The sequence below is a fragment of the Sus scrofa genome, chromosome 6 (assembly GCF_000003025.6).
Source record: "Sus scrofa isolate TJ Tabasco breed Duroc chromosome 6, Sscrofa11.1, whole genome shotgun sequence".
In the NCBI taxonomy this organism is placed as follows: Eukaryota; Metazoa; Chordata; class Mammalia; order Artiodactyla; family Suidae; genus Sus; species Sus scrofa.
The window spans coordinates 165831404-165844161 of NC_010448.4; the positions used below are offsets into that span (position 1 = coordinate 165831404).

Genomic DNA, 12758 nt, shown 5'->3' on the forward strand with positions numbered 1-12758 from the left:
TATAGACACCTTAATCAATAACGCTGTCTTCCTAGCTAAACCCATAAAACCCCCTGCTACCCCTTCTCTGGACAGGACATAGTTTAGAGGCATTAGCCTGCTGTGTCCTCCTTTGCCTGGCAAAGCAATAAAGCTGCTCTTTCCCTTCCTCAAATCTCTGTCTCCCAGATTTAATTTGTGCTGGTGTACGGAGGCCACATTTGCAACTACAATCCCCAACCTGGCACAGTGAGTTAAGGACCTGGCATTGCCACAGCTGAGGTGTAGGTCGAAACTGTGGCTTGGATCTGATTCCCTGGCCTGGGAACTCCGTATACTCTGGGGCAGACAAAGAAAAAAAAAAAAAAGAATGGAATTGATATTGAACTGTAGTTATTCTGAAAATAAGTAATATTTATCCACAGGTACAAGAATTAAATTGGGAGTTCCCATCATGGTGCAGCGTAAATGAATCTGACTAGGAACCATGAGGTTGTGGGTTCGAACACTGGCCTCACTCAGTGGGTTAAGGATCCATCGTTGCCGTGAGCTGTGGTGTAGGTCACAAACGTGGCTTGGATCTGGCGTTGCTGTGGCTGTGGTGTAGGCTGGCAGCTACAGCTCTGATTCAACCCTTAGCCTGGGAACTTCCATATGCCACAGGTGCAGCCCTAGAAAAGACAAAAAAAAAAAGAGAAAAAAAATTGTCACAGAACAGGGGTTCTTCTGTGGTGCAGCAGATTAAGGGTCCAGTATTGTCATCGAAGCAGCTTGGGTCACTGGTGCATAGGTTTGATTGTTGGCCTAGGAAATTTTATATGCTGCGGGAGCAGCCAAAAGAAAAGAAAGAAAGAGCAGTTCCCGTCGTGGCTCAGTGGTTAACGAATCCGACTAGGAACCATGAGGTTGCGTGTTCGATCCCTGGCCTCGCTCAGTGGGTTGACGATCTGGCGTTGCTGTGAGCTGTGGTGTAGGTTGCAGACGTGGCTCGGATCCCGCGTTGCTGTGGCTCTGGCATAGGCCGGCGGCTACAGCTCCGATTAGACCCCTAGCCTAGGAACCTCCATATGCCACGGGAGTGGCCCAAGAAATGGCAAAAAGCCAAAAAAAAGAAAATAATTGGAGAGGAATTCCCGTCGTGGCTCATGGGAAACAAATCTGACTTGTAACCATGAGGATGCAGGTTCGATCCCTGGCCTTGCTCAGTGGGTTAAGGATCTGGCATTGTCATGAGCTGTGGTGTAGGTCACAGACACGGCTCAGATCTGGTGTTGCTGCGGCTGTGGTGTAGGCCGGCAGCTACGGCTCTGATTTGACCCCTAGCCCGGGAACCTGCATATGCCGCGGGTGCAAGCTGCTCAACTAGATGGGCTGTGAATCAACCAGGATGGTTGTCAATTACATACAATTATGTTTAAATCCGTGATATACCCCTTAGTAGCCATGTGACCCTGAGCAAATTTCCTCATCTGTGAGACAGAGATTTTAACACCTACCTTGAGGATGTGTTTTGGGATTAAACAGAGCAGTCGATGTCAAGAGCCTGGTGGTACATCGTAGAAATTTAATGAATGGTTGTGATCAGTATTTGTATTGAGAGCAGACTGTTTGCAGGCTGGGTTGGGGTAGGTGCGACCATTCCCTCCCCACTAGTGAAGCTGCTGGAATGGCTCCCCAGACCTGAGAGAGAGAGCAGGACTCCTGAATGCGAGAAGATTCTGTGGAAGGGTTGCACTCTCTCCTCTCTCTGTGTCTCTCTCACACGCACACCTGTGTGCACACACAGTTATGTGGAGCCCTGGCTGCTGGCACAGAAACTGTATGTGTATCAGGGCAGGAATCAGAGTCCCGAAGATCCATGCCACACTGAAGTGGTGGAAAGGAGGCTGCAGCCAATGGAAAGCGTTTGCCTGGGGCTGGAAAAGGGAGGGGAAGAGGAGGAAGCCCTGTGGGCGAGCCTGGCAAGGCAAGGGCAGAACCACAGCAGGAAGCAGACCGCCTAAGTCATGGGGCAGTGTGGATTTCCCCTGTCAGCTGCACTTCCCTATTTTCCGTCTTTGCATTGCACATGTCTCCCACAGAGGCTCCTTTGGCTACAAGTGGGTAGAAGTGATTTATGTATTCATTCAACTGACAAACATTTAATGATACTTAGGGTATGGCAGGACTTTTCTGAAAAGATAAATAGTTGTTGGTTTGGGGAAGGGCAGCCTGGGCAGAGGATGTGTTAAGTTGTGGAGGAATGAAGCAGGATGTTACATTCTAGGAACTCCATGTGGTTTGATAAAAAGAGAGCACAGAGGAAAAAAAGAAGAGAACACACAGAGTTTCAGGGAGACAAGTGGGAGATGACATTGGAGAAGTAAGATGAGGCTGGTTCACAAAGAGCCTTAGATGCCACATTAAAATGTCTGGGGTAGGAGTTCCCATTGTGGCTCAGCAGTAACGAACCCAACTAGTATCCATGGGGACCCCACTCAGTGGGTAAGGATCTGGCGTTGCCATGAGCTGTGGTGTAGTTTGCAGATGCGGCTTGGATCTGGGGTTGCTGTGCCTGTGGCTATGGTGCAGGCTGGTCGCTGCAGCTCCGACTGGACCCCTAGCCTGGGAACTTCCATATGCAGAGGGTGCAGCCCTAAAAAGAAAAGAAAAAGAAAGTCTGGGATAATTGGCTAAACCATTGGGGGGAAAACAAAGTTTTAGATTCTTGCCTTGTACTAGACACAAAAGTAAATTTCAGGTGGTTTAAAGGTTTGAATATAGAGTTTCTTTCTTCTTTCTCTCTCTCTTTCTTTTGCTTTTTAGGGAATTGCCAGCAGCTGTGAAAACACTGGATTCTTTAATCCATGCGCTGGGCCAGATTGAATCTCCTCTACCTCCTCAGAGACCCAAGCCACTGCACTTGGATTCTTTGTGTGTGTGTGTGTGTTTTCTAGGGCCGCACCCGTGGCATATGGAGGTTCCCAGGCTAGGGGTCTAATCGGAGCTGTAGCCTCCGGCCTACACCACAGCCACAGCAACACCAGATCTGAGCTGCGTCTGTGACCTACACCACACCTCACAGCAATGCCGGATCCCTAACCCACTGAGGGAGGCCAGGGATTGAAGCCACAACCTCATGGCTCCTAGTTGGATTCGTTAACCACTGAGCCACAATGGGAACTCCAAAAGGGATCTACTATTGATGGGAGTGCAAAATAGTATAATTTTCTATGGGATAATTGGTAATATATATTAAAAATTTTAATGTGCATCCCTTCCAACATGCTTTCTGATATAGCACTTTTAAGGAATTTAGTCAAAGGGAATAATTACAGAGTGACGAAAATGTTTATTGTGCTGTTTAAAGGAAAGAAAATTTACCCAAATGTTCATAAGACGGAAATTGGCAAAATGAATTATAGTGCATCCAAACAATAAAAATGATACAGCCACAGGATAAAATACCTGTGTAATTAGTGTAGTGGAAAAATGTCCAGAATATGTTATTAAGTGGGACCAAAAAGCAAAAAACAAAAAGGAGGTTAACAAAAGTGGAGTTGGCCCTAGGTATACTCAGTTCATGCAGATGCAAAGATCAAAGTTCTACGGCTTCAAACGGCCAGGGGGCCAGTTCCTGCTTCTGGACCAATGTTGTGCAAGATGGGGGAGGAGGCTGGCCATGAGCCTGGGGTGGGATGGGCATTTTTTTCTCCACCCCTGGCACAGCCATGACAGAGCCCAGGAATCAGACACCTGCACTAGAGCCTGCACTTCCTCCTCCAGGTGGAACGTGGGTGAGGTTTAAGGCCCTAGGTACATTCTGTCCCCTTCTTACTTCATTAGGATAAGAAAGGCAACTTCTCTGAGCTCTGCTAGTGCTGGATTTGGGCTTATGATTTCCTTTTTCTAGGGAATCTAGCAGACATGCCTTTGCTATAAGGCTGTCCTGTTAGTCCTAGACCAGCTATAGCCAAGCCCTTCGGTTGTGTCAATTAGAGGAGGGATATTTGAGTCCATTTCTGAGGGATAAAAGGATCTTAAGATTTCACGGTCCCCAGAAGTAAAAGAGTAGGAACTCAATAAACACTAGTTAAGGAGTTCCTGTCATACCTCAGTGGTTAACGAATCTGACTAGCATCCATGAGGATGCAGGTTCAATCCCTGGCCTTGCTCAGTGGGTAAAGGATCTGGTGCTGCTGCGGCTGTGGCATAGGCCATTGGCTACAGCTGCGATTTGACCCCTAGCCTGGAAACCTCCATATGCAGCAGGTGCAGCCCTAAAAAGCAAAAAAACAACATAAAACAACAACAAAAAACCACTAGTTAAGCTTCACATAAGCCAGGACTTCCAGTAAGACGCCAGGAGGCAGAATAGTATCTTCATTAGATGAAATATTTCAGGATCTGAACATTGGATAAAACGAACTAGGAGTTCCCGTCGTGGCAGAGTGGAAATGAATCTGACTAGGAACCATGAGATTGCAGGTTCAGTCCCTGGCTTCACTCAGTGGGTTAAGGATCCAGCATTGCTGTGAGCTGTGGTGCAGGCTGGCAACTGTAAGTCTAATTAGACCCCTGGCCTGGGAACTTCCACTTGCTGAGGGTGAGGCCCTAAAATGCAAAAAAAACCCAAAAAAACAAAAAAAAACAAAAAAACCCAAAAAGCTATTATTATTTATGTGGCCAATTGGTAGCTAGTTAGAGTTCTGCAACTCTCTGGCCTGGCCCCATCTGGACACCTTCATGGGACTGAAGTAGTAAATCCGTCTTATAACACTTACTGATCAAAACATTTTCCTGTGAAAATCTCCATGTTAGCTTTTCTCACGTAAAAGCTATTAGGGGCCCAATTCTTATGTTTTTGTTTTTTTTTCTTTTTTGGCTGTGACAATGACATGTGAAAGTTCTTGGGCCAGGGATGGAACCTGAGCCACAGCAGTGACAATGCCAGATCCTTAACCACTAGGCCACCAGGGAACTCCCCAATTCTTATTCTTACACTTAAAATTTGCCTGCAGTTTTTTTTTTTTTTTCTGGAAAGGAGGAGGAAGTCTTCAGGCCCAGGTTAATTCCGTAGAAGTAAAACTCCCTCCTACCCGAAGAAAACAAAAACACTAATTGGAAAAGATACATGGGGAGTTCCCGCATGGCTTAGTGGGTTAAGAACCTAACATACTGTCTATGAGGATTCGGGTTCAATCTCTGGCTTTGCTTAGTGGGTTATCCAGCTTTGCCACAAGCAGCAGCATAGGTGGAAGACGCAGCTCAGATCCGGTGTTGCTGTGGCTGTAGCTCCAATTCGACCCCTAGCCCAGGAGCTTCCATATGCCGCCCCAGTGACTCTAAAAACAAACAAATAACAGCAGAAAAGATACATGGGAGTTCCTGGTGTGGTGCAACAGGATTGGTGGCATCTCTGTAGTACTGGGACACAGGTTTGCTCCCCAGCCTGGTTCAGTTGGTTAAAGGATCTGGTGTTGCCACAACTTTGGCATAGGTCACACCTGGGGCTTGGATCTGATCTCTGGCCTGGGAACTCCATACGCCTTGGGGCAGCAAAAAAAAAAAAAAAAAAAAAAAAGATACATGTGCAGTAATGAAGATTGTAGCATTATTTATAATAGCCAAGATATGGAAGCAACCTAAGTGTCCAGTGATAGATGAATGGATAAAGATAAGTGCCATATATATAATGATATATATATATAAATGTATATGTATATATGATGATATATACGAGATATATGCAGGAATATTACTTAGTCATAAAAATGAAACCTTACCATTTGCAACATCATAAACGGATCTAGAGGCTATTATGCTAAGTAAAATAAGTCAGAGAAAGACAAATACCATGTGATTTCATTTATATGCAAAATAAAAAAATAAAACAAAATGAAAACATACTCATAGATACAGAGAACAAATGGACAACAAATGGGAGGTAGGGAATGAAATATGTAGAGAGGATTAAGAAATACAGGAGTTCCCGTTGTGGCGCAGTGGTTAACGAATCCGACTAGGAGCCATGAGGTTGTGTGTTCAGTCGCTGGCCTCGCTCAGTGGGTTAAGGATCCAGCGTTGCCATGAGCTGTGGTGTAGGCTGCAGACACGGCTTGGATCCCGCATTGCTGTGGCTGTGGTGTAGGCTGGTGCCTACAGTTCTGATTCTGATTAGACCCCTAGCCTGGGAACCTCCATATGCCACGGGAGCGGCCCTAGAAAAAAGGCAAAAAGACAAAAAAAAAAAAAAAAAAAAAGGAAATACAAAGCTCCAGTTAAAAAACAAAAAAAGCCCCTGGGGCGTAATACACAATGTAGGGAATATGGTCAATAATGTTGTCATAAATTTGTACAGGGACGGATAGTTACTAGGCATCCTGGTGACCGTTTCATAGTGGATGCAAATGTCAAATCACTATGCAGAGCAGCTGAAACTAACATAATATTGTATATCAACTATATTTCAATTGGGACTTCCCATTGTAACTCAGGGGTAATGAACCCCACTCGTATCCATAAGGATGCAGGTTCAATTCCTGGCCTTGCTCCGTGGATTAAGAATCTGGCGTTGCTGTGGCTGTGGTGTAGGCTGACACTCAAAGATAAGATCACCAAATATGTGACCAGTCACCTGAGACCAATTCCCCCTGCCTGAGGCATTCATGCATATTCCACATTTATTGAGCACCAGTTGCTTACAGGCCATATGCTGGATGCTGGAGGTGCTGAGGTGCCCATGTGGCCCTGCTCTCAAAAAATGGACAATCCAATGCAATGCTTCTCGATCTGTTTCTCTTCAATGCTGTGAAGTACCTACTATCACCATAACATGGTCTCCTGGGGGGGGGGAGAGAAAAAAATCAGTAATTACAGAATGATGTGATAAGTGCCAGTGTGATAGAAATAAGCACAGGTTTGGGCAGAAATGTAGGGGGAGGAGCACTAAAAATCAGATCGTGCATGGGGAGGTTGTCCGGAGAGGTATCCCAGAATGTTGACACGTTAGCCCGATTTGGAGAGCTAAGCAGGAGCCAGGCGACGAAGAGTCAAGGAAAGGATGTGTGGGGTACGGTCGAGGACTGCACATAGCACTTTATGGTTAGCGCAGCTTGTGGTTCCTGTGAAGGAGGAGCGACAAGGTGATGGATGGTGGAGGGGCTGCGTGTCAGGATAAGGAACGTTATGCCAAACGCGAAGCGAAGCTAAACGCTATGGGGAGAGAACAGCAAGGGCGTGAGAACGCGTGTCACATAATGAGCAGCGAGGGAAATGGAGTTACTTAAATTGAAGAACAGAAGACAGGAGAGATAAATCTTCTGGTTTATAGCATATGAAAGTTTTTTGGTTTTTTTTTTTTAATTGCGTTACTTCAGAATTAGAAAGGGCCAACTTCTACCCTGGTATACATTAAGAACTGCTTAGGTCAGTGGCCCAAACTGTGCAACCATTTGGGATGATGGCCCTGCCTGCTGTCCCACTCAGGTCTTAGCTTAGAGGTTTCTTTTTTTTTTTTTTTTTCTTTTTGCCATTTCTTGGGCCCCTCCCGTGGCATATGGAGGTTCTGAGGCTAGGGGTCCAATCGGAGCTGTAGCCGCTGGCCTACGCCAGAGCCACAGCAACGCCAGATCTGAGCCGCATCTGCGACCTACACCACAGCTCAAGGCAACACCAGATCCTTAACCCACTGAGCGAGGCCAGGGATCAAACCCGCAACCTCATGAATTCCTAGTTGGATTCGTTCACCACTGAGCCGCGATGGGAACTCCTAGAGTTTTCTGATTAGGGTCTGCTTGTCAGCCCTGCTGTTCCTTTGGGGAAGGTAGAAGGCAAGAATGTGGAGATGCCTCTAGCTGAGATATCATGGCTTGCAGAGGCCAAGGGAATATGACTAAGGGTGCCTGCCAGGCGGGATCCCACCTGTGGTTAGAGGTGTGGCTGAGGCTAGGAATGAATCAGTGAAGCCTCGCCCTGAGGTAGAGCTCTCCTTTTCTGTTTGTGTGCTTTCTTGGAGACTTTTATCCTTTGTCTGTCTCTCTCCCATCTGTCAGTGGCAGAGTAGCCCTCAGAAGAACAAGCTAGAGTCATTACAATGGGTGTGGGTCTTTCTGGGCCCAACATCATTATTCTCCTAATTGCAGCGCTTCTGATGAGTGGGCCAATTTTTTCTGGAAGCTTTGGCCAAGATGACTAGAAGCAAAGTATGAATGCATGAAAGAAGTAAAAGATTCTTTCCCCCTGTTCCAGCCAGGGTAAAGGGGCCAGGAGGTTAGATAGACTAGGAGTCCTCAAGTCATTTGTTTGACTTTCTCTAGCTGAGAGGTTCTCAACCTGGGGCAATTTTGTCCCCTAGGGGACATTTAGCAATGTATTGGAGGGGGTGGTACTGGCATCCAGAGGGCAAGATATTACTCAATATCCAATTATGCACAGGACACTCCTCCTCCCACAAATAATTATCAGATTCAAAATGTTAATGTCGCGTTCCCGTCGGGGCCCAGCAGAAATGCATCCGACAGCATCCACGAGGATGCAGGTTCAATTCCTGGACTCACTCGCTGGGTTAAGGATCTGGCATTGCCATGAGCTGAGGTGCAGGCAAGACTCGGCTTGGATCTGGCTTTCCCATGACTGTGGCATAGGCCAGCAGCTACAGCTCCAATTAGACCCCTAGCCTGGGAACCTCCGTATGCTGCAGGTGTGGCCCTAAAAAGACAAAAAAACATGCTAATGACATTGAAGTTGAGAAATAACTGATAAATGTTTATGTTTATAAGGATTTGGTTGGAGGGAAAGAGGGGAGGGGTTGAGCATTAGTCTCTGAGGTGTGAGGTGGCTAGAGGTAAAAATCCAACTTTAATTCTATAAATGTAAGCTGCAAGTCCCCCTGCTTCTCTATCTTACAGCTACACCCTTGTTTGTTTGTTTGTTGTCTTTTTAGGGCCTATCTGCGGGACATGGAGGTTCCCAGGCTAGGGGTCGAATCGGAGCTGTAGCTGCTGGCTGAGTCTTTGACCTTCACCTCAGCTCATGGCAATGCTGGATCCTTAACCCAGTGAGTGAGGCCAGGGATCAAACCTGCATCCTCGTGGGTGCTAGTTAGATTCATTTCCACTGAGCCTTGCAAGGAACCCCACAACAACACCATTGTTGATCCAGCTTGGGCATTTTCCCTTTACTGTTCTGGTCTGGATGTATCTGTGCATTCATTCCAGCTCTCCTAAAACTGGAGGGACAGGAAGATGGGAGAAAGAGAAGGAAAACCAACAATTTGATGTTGATTTTTAATTAGGTATGGAGGGGTTAAAACTTAACTAGCTTGTACACATGTAAATGTAACAAAATTCATTAAATAAAAAAAATTAAGTCTAGAATCAAGAGTTGCATATTCTAGACACATACCTACCTCATTTAGCATATGAACAACTGCTTAGTATAAAACAGGACAATGATGGAACGATAACAAATACCAAATCATACGTTAAGGTTTGGAATCTGATTGAAAATGTAGGAATTGGTTTGTAAAGATAAACCCCAAAATATGGGAGTTGCCCAGTGGCTCAGTGAGTTAAGGGTCCAGTGTTGTCACTGCTGTGACTCAGGTTGCTGCTGTGGCACGTGTTTGAACCCTGGCCCTGGAACTTCTGCATGCTCTAGGTGTGGCCACAAATAAATCAATAAATAAAACCCAAAAATATAAGTGGAAGTAAGTTGTAATTTCAAGTAAAGATTAGACAAATTCAAATAAAGATTATGTAAACAGGAGTTCCTGTTGTGGCGCAGGGGAAACGAATCTGACTAGGAACCAAGAGGTTGCAGGTTCGATCTCTGGCCTTGATCAGTGGATTAAGGATCCGATGTTGCTGTGGCTATGGTCTAGGCCAGCAGCTGTAGCTCCGATTATACCCCTAGACTGGGTGTGGCCCTAAAAAGCCAAAAAAAAAAAAAAAAAAAAAAAGCTTAGATAAACAGCTACTTAGATACATATATGTATATACATATATACATATATGTATATATATATATATTTTTTTGTCTTTTTGCCTTTTCTAGGGCCGCTTCCTGCGGCATATGGAGGTTCCCAGGCTAGGGGTCGAATCAGAGCTGTAGTCACTGGCCTACGCCAGAGCCACAGCAACGCGGGATCTGAGCCGCGTCTACAACCTACACCACAGCTCACGGCAACGCCAGATCCTTAACCCACTGAGTGCGGCCAGGGATCGAACCCGCAACCTCATGGTTCCTGGTCCGATTTGTTAACCACTGTGCCACGACGGGAACTCCAATTTTTTGAGGGACTCAAATCTTGGGTTGAAAGCAAACCAACAAATTTTAACACAGAAGATAATGACAGTGATAGGAATGATCTTGTGTTTTTTTCTTTTTTCTTCTTTGGCTGCACCCGTGGCATATGGAAGTTCCTGGGCCAGGGTTTGAACCTGAGTCACAGCCCTGAGCTGAGATACAGCAGTGACAATGCTGGATCCTTAACCCACTGAGCCACAAGAGAACTCCAGGAATGATCTGGTGTTCAGCACTTAATCTATGTCAGAGATAACTGTCATACCGTGTTTTTTTGTTTTTGTTTTTGGTCTTTTTAGGGCCACAGCCTAGGCTTATGGGAGTTCCAGGGCTAGGGGTCATATTGGAGCTGTAGCTGCCAGCTTACACCACAGCCACAGCAATGCCAGATCTGTGACTTACGCTGAAGCTTGTGGCAACGATGGATCCTTAACCCACGGAACAATGCCAGGGTTGGAAACTGTATCCTCATGGATACTAGTTGGGGGTGTTACCCAGTGAGAACTGAACCACGGTGGGACTCCTGTCATAGCATTTTAATGAAGAGGAAAGTAGGGCTGAAGGAAGTTACATGGGATCTCAGTTATCTATTTTTGTGTCCCAAACTACTGCAGAACTTGATGGGGAGACAAAGACAGGAGACGGTTCCCCTGTGTTCTACAGAGTCCTCCACAGCTGAATCACTGCCCACTTCTGGGGGTCACAGAGAGCAAGGACACCAACACCTGGAGGAAGGTAACCCAGGCAGAAAGGTGCTATCACTGAGGTGTTCAAGCCAAGGCCCGGGAACTGTTAGGCCTATCGATGGAGGAATTTTTTCTCTTCTGCTTTTTAGAGCCACACCCGTGGCATGTGGAAGTTCCCAGGCTAGGAGTTGAATTGGAGCTGCAGCTGCCAGCCTACGCCACAGCCACAGCAACGCAGGATCTGAGCTGCGTCTGCAACCTACACCACAGCTCACGGCAACATTGGATCCTTAACCCACTAAGCAAGGCCAGGGATAGAACCCACATCCTCATGGACATTAGTTGGATTCGTTTCAGTGGTGCCACAGTGGGAACTCCTGATGAAAGAATTCTTGTAATGGGTGGAAGGTTGGATGTGAAGCTCCATGGTCAGTGCAGGGCATGGAGGAGCCTAGGGTAGTACATAGTACCTAGTGGGAACTTAATTGTTAAATTAGTTAACAGGGGTTTCTTCCAATTCTGAAGGGCTAGGGTTCTATATTTTTTTGAGCAAGTAACAGTTCATATGTAAATATTTAATTGTATAAGTAACCAATTAAAGTTACATATCACTTTATGAAAGGTCTGCAATACCTTAAGCATTATTAGAAATAGCGTGACTGTGTTCCCCAATTCCAGGGGCACGATTCACATAGAATATAACGTGAATATTACCCTCTGAAGATGTGCCACACAGAGGGCTTTATTATAAATAAAGGCAAGGGGGAGTACCTGTTGTGGCTCAGTGGTTAATGAATCCGACTAGGAACCATGGGGTTTTGGGTTTGATCCCTGGCCTTGCTCAGTGGGTTAAGGATCCGGCGTTGCCATGAGCTGTAGTGTAGGTTGCAGACATGGCTCGGATCTCGTGTTGCTGTGGCTCTGGTGTAGGCTGGCGGCTATAGCTCTGATTAGACCCCTAGCCTGGGAACCTCCATATGCTGTGGGTGTGGCCCTAGAAAAGACAATAAATAAATAAATAAATAAATAAAGGCAAGGAGTTCCCTTGTGGCATAGCGGGTTAAGGATCCAGTGTTGTCACTGCCTTGGCATGGGTTCAATCCCTGGCCCAGGAATTTCTGCATGCCACAGATGCAGCCCCCCAAATAAATAGATCAAATAAATAGAAGGCAATTTAATAAAACAAATTACCACCTCTAGTAAGGGTAGGGAAAAAAAAATAACAACTCAGATTCTTTTTTTTTCCTAGCATTTCCATATGTTTATAGGCCACAGTCAGGAATCCTGTCTCTCCTTTCAAATTTATCAAGATCCCTTGCCTGTCTAACAGCATATCCTTTCTTCCTTTTCTCCTAACAGAATCTCAGCTGATAGACACAATTTCCAGCCTCCCTTCGGGATTAGAAGCAGCCACGTGACACACTTGAGTAAATGCTTTGCAACCTGAGGGATTCTGGGACTGCTCGGCCTCCTCTTTAGAGTCCCCCCCACACTTGTGGCTGCCTTTTTCCTTCTCCCTGCCTGGAATATATGGATGCATTTGGATGTAGAGCAGACATTTTGTAACATTGTGTAAGAATAAAAGCTGCATGCTAGGGGTTTGAGAAGAGAAAAGTGTAAGTCTGGGTTCGTGATAACAGCCTTCAACTGCTTAACTGTGAAATGGCAAAAATTAATCTCCTATTTGAGCTTGCTCTCTGAGTTTAATCTGTTACTTAAGCCGTGTTCAATGCTAGCAAACATATTATTCTGGATAGCAATGGTTCTCAAATTGGTATCTGCAGGTCTTTGCGTGTTCCAAATATAATT

General features: G+C 45.8%; 1 long non-coding RNA gene across 1 annotated transcript; it reads left to right on the forward strand.

The window, feature by feature from the left end:
• Positions 3218–12558, forward strand: LOC102165936. Its single transcript, XR_002345224.1, has 3 exons — positions 3218–3774; positions 10878–10998; positions 12309–12558. It is a non-coding gene; the product is annotated as an uncharacterized LOC102165936 (long non-coding RNA).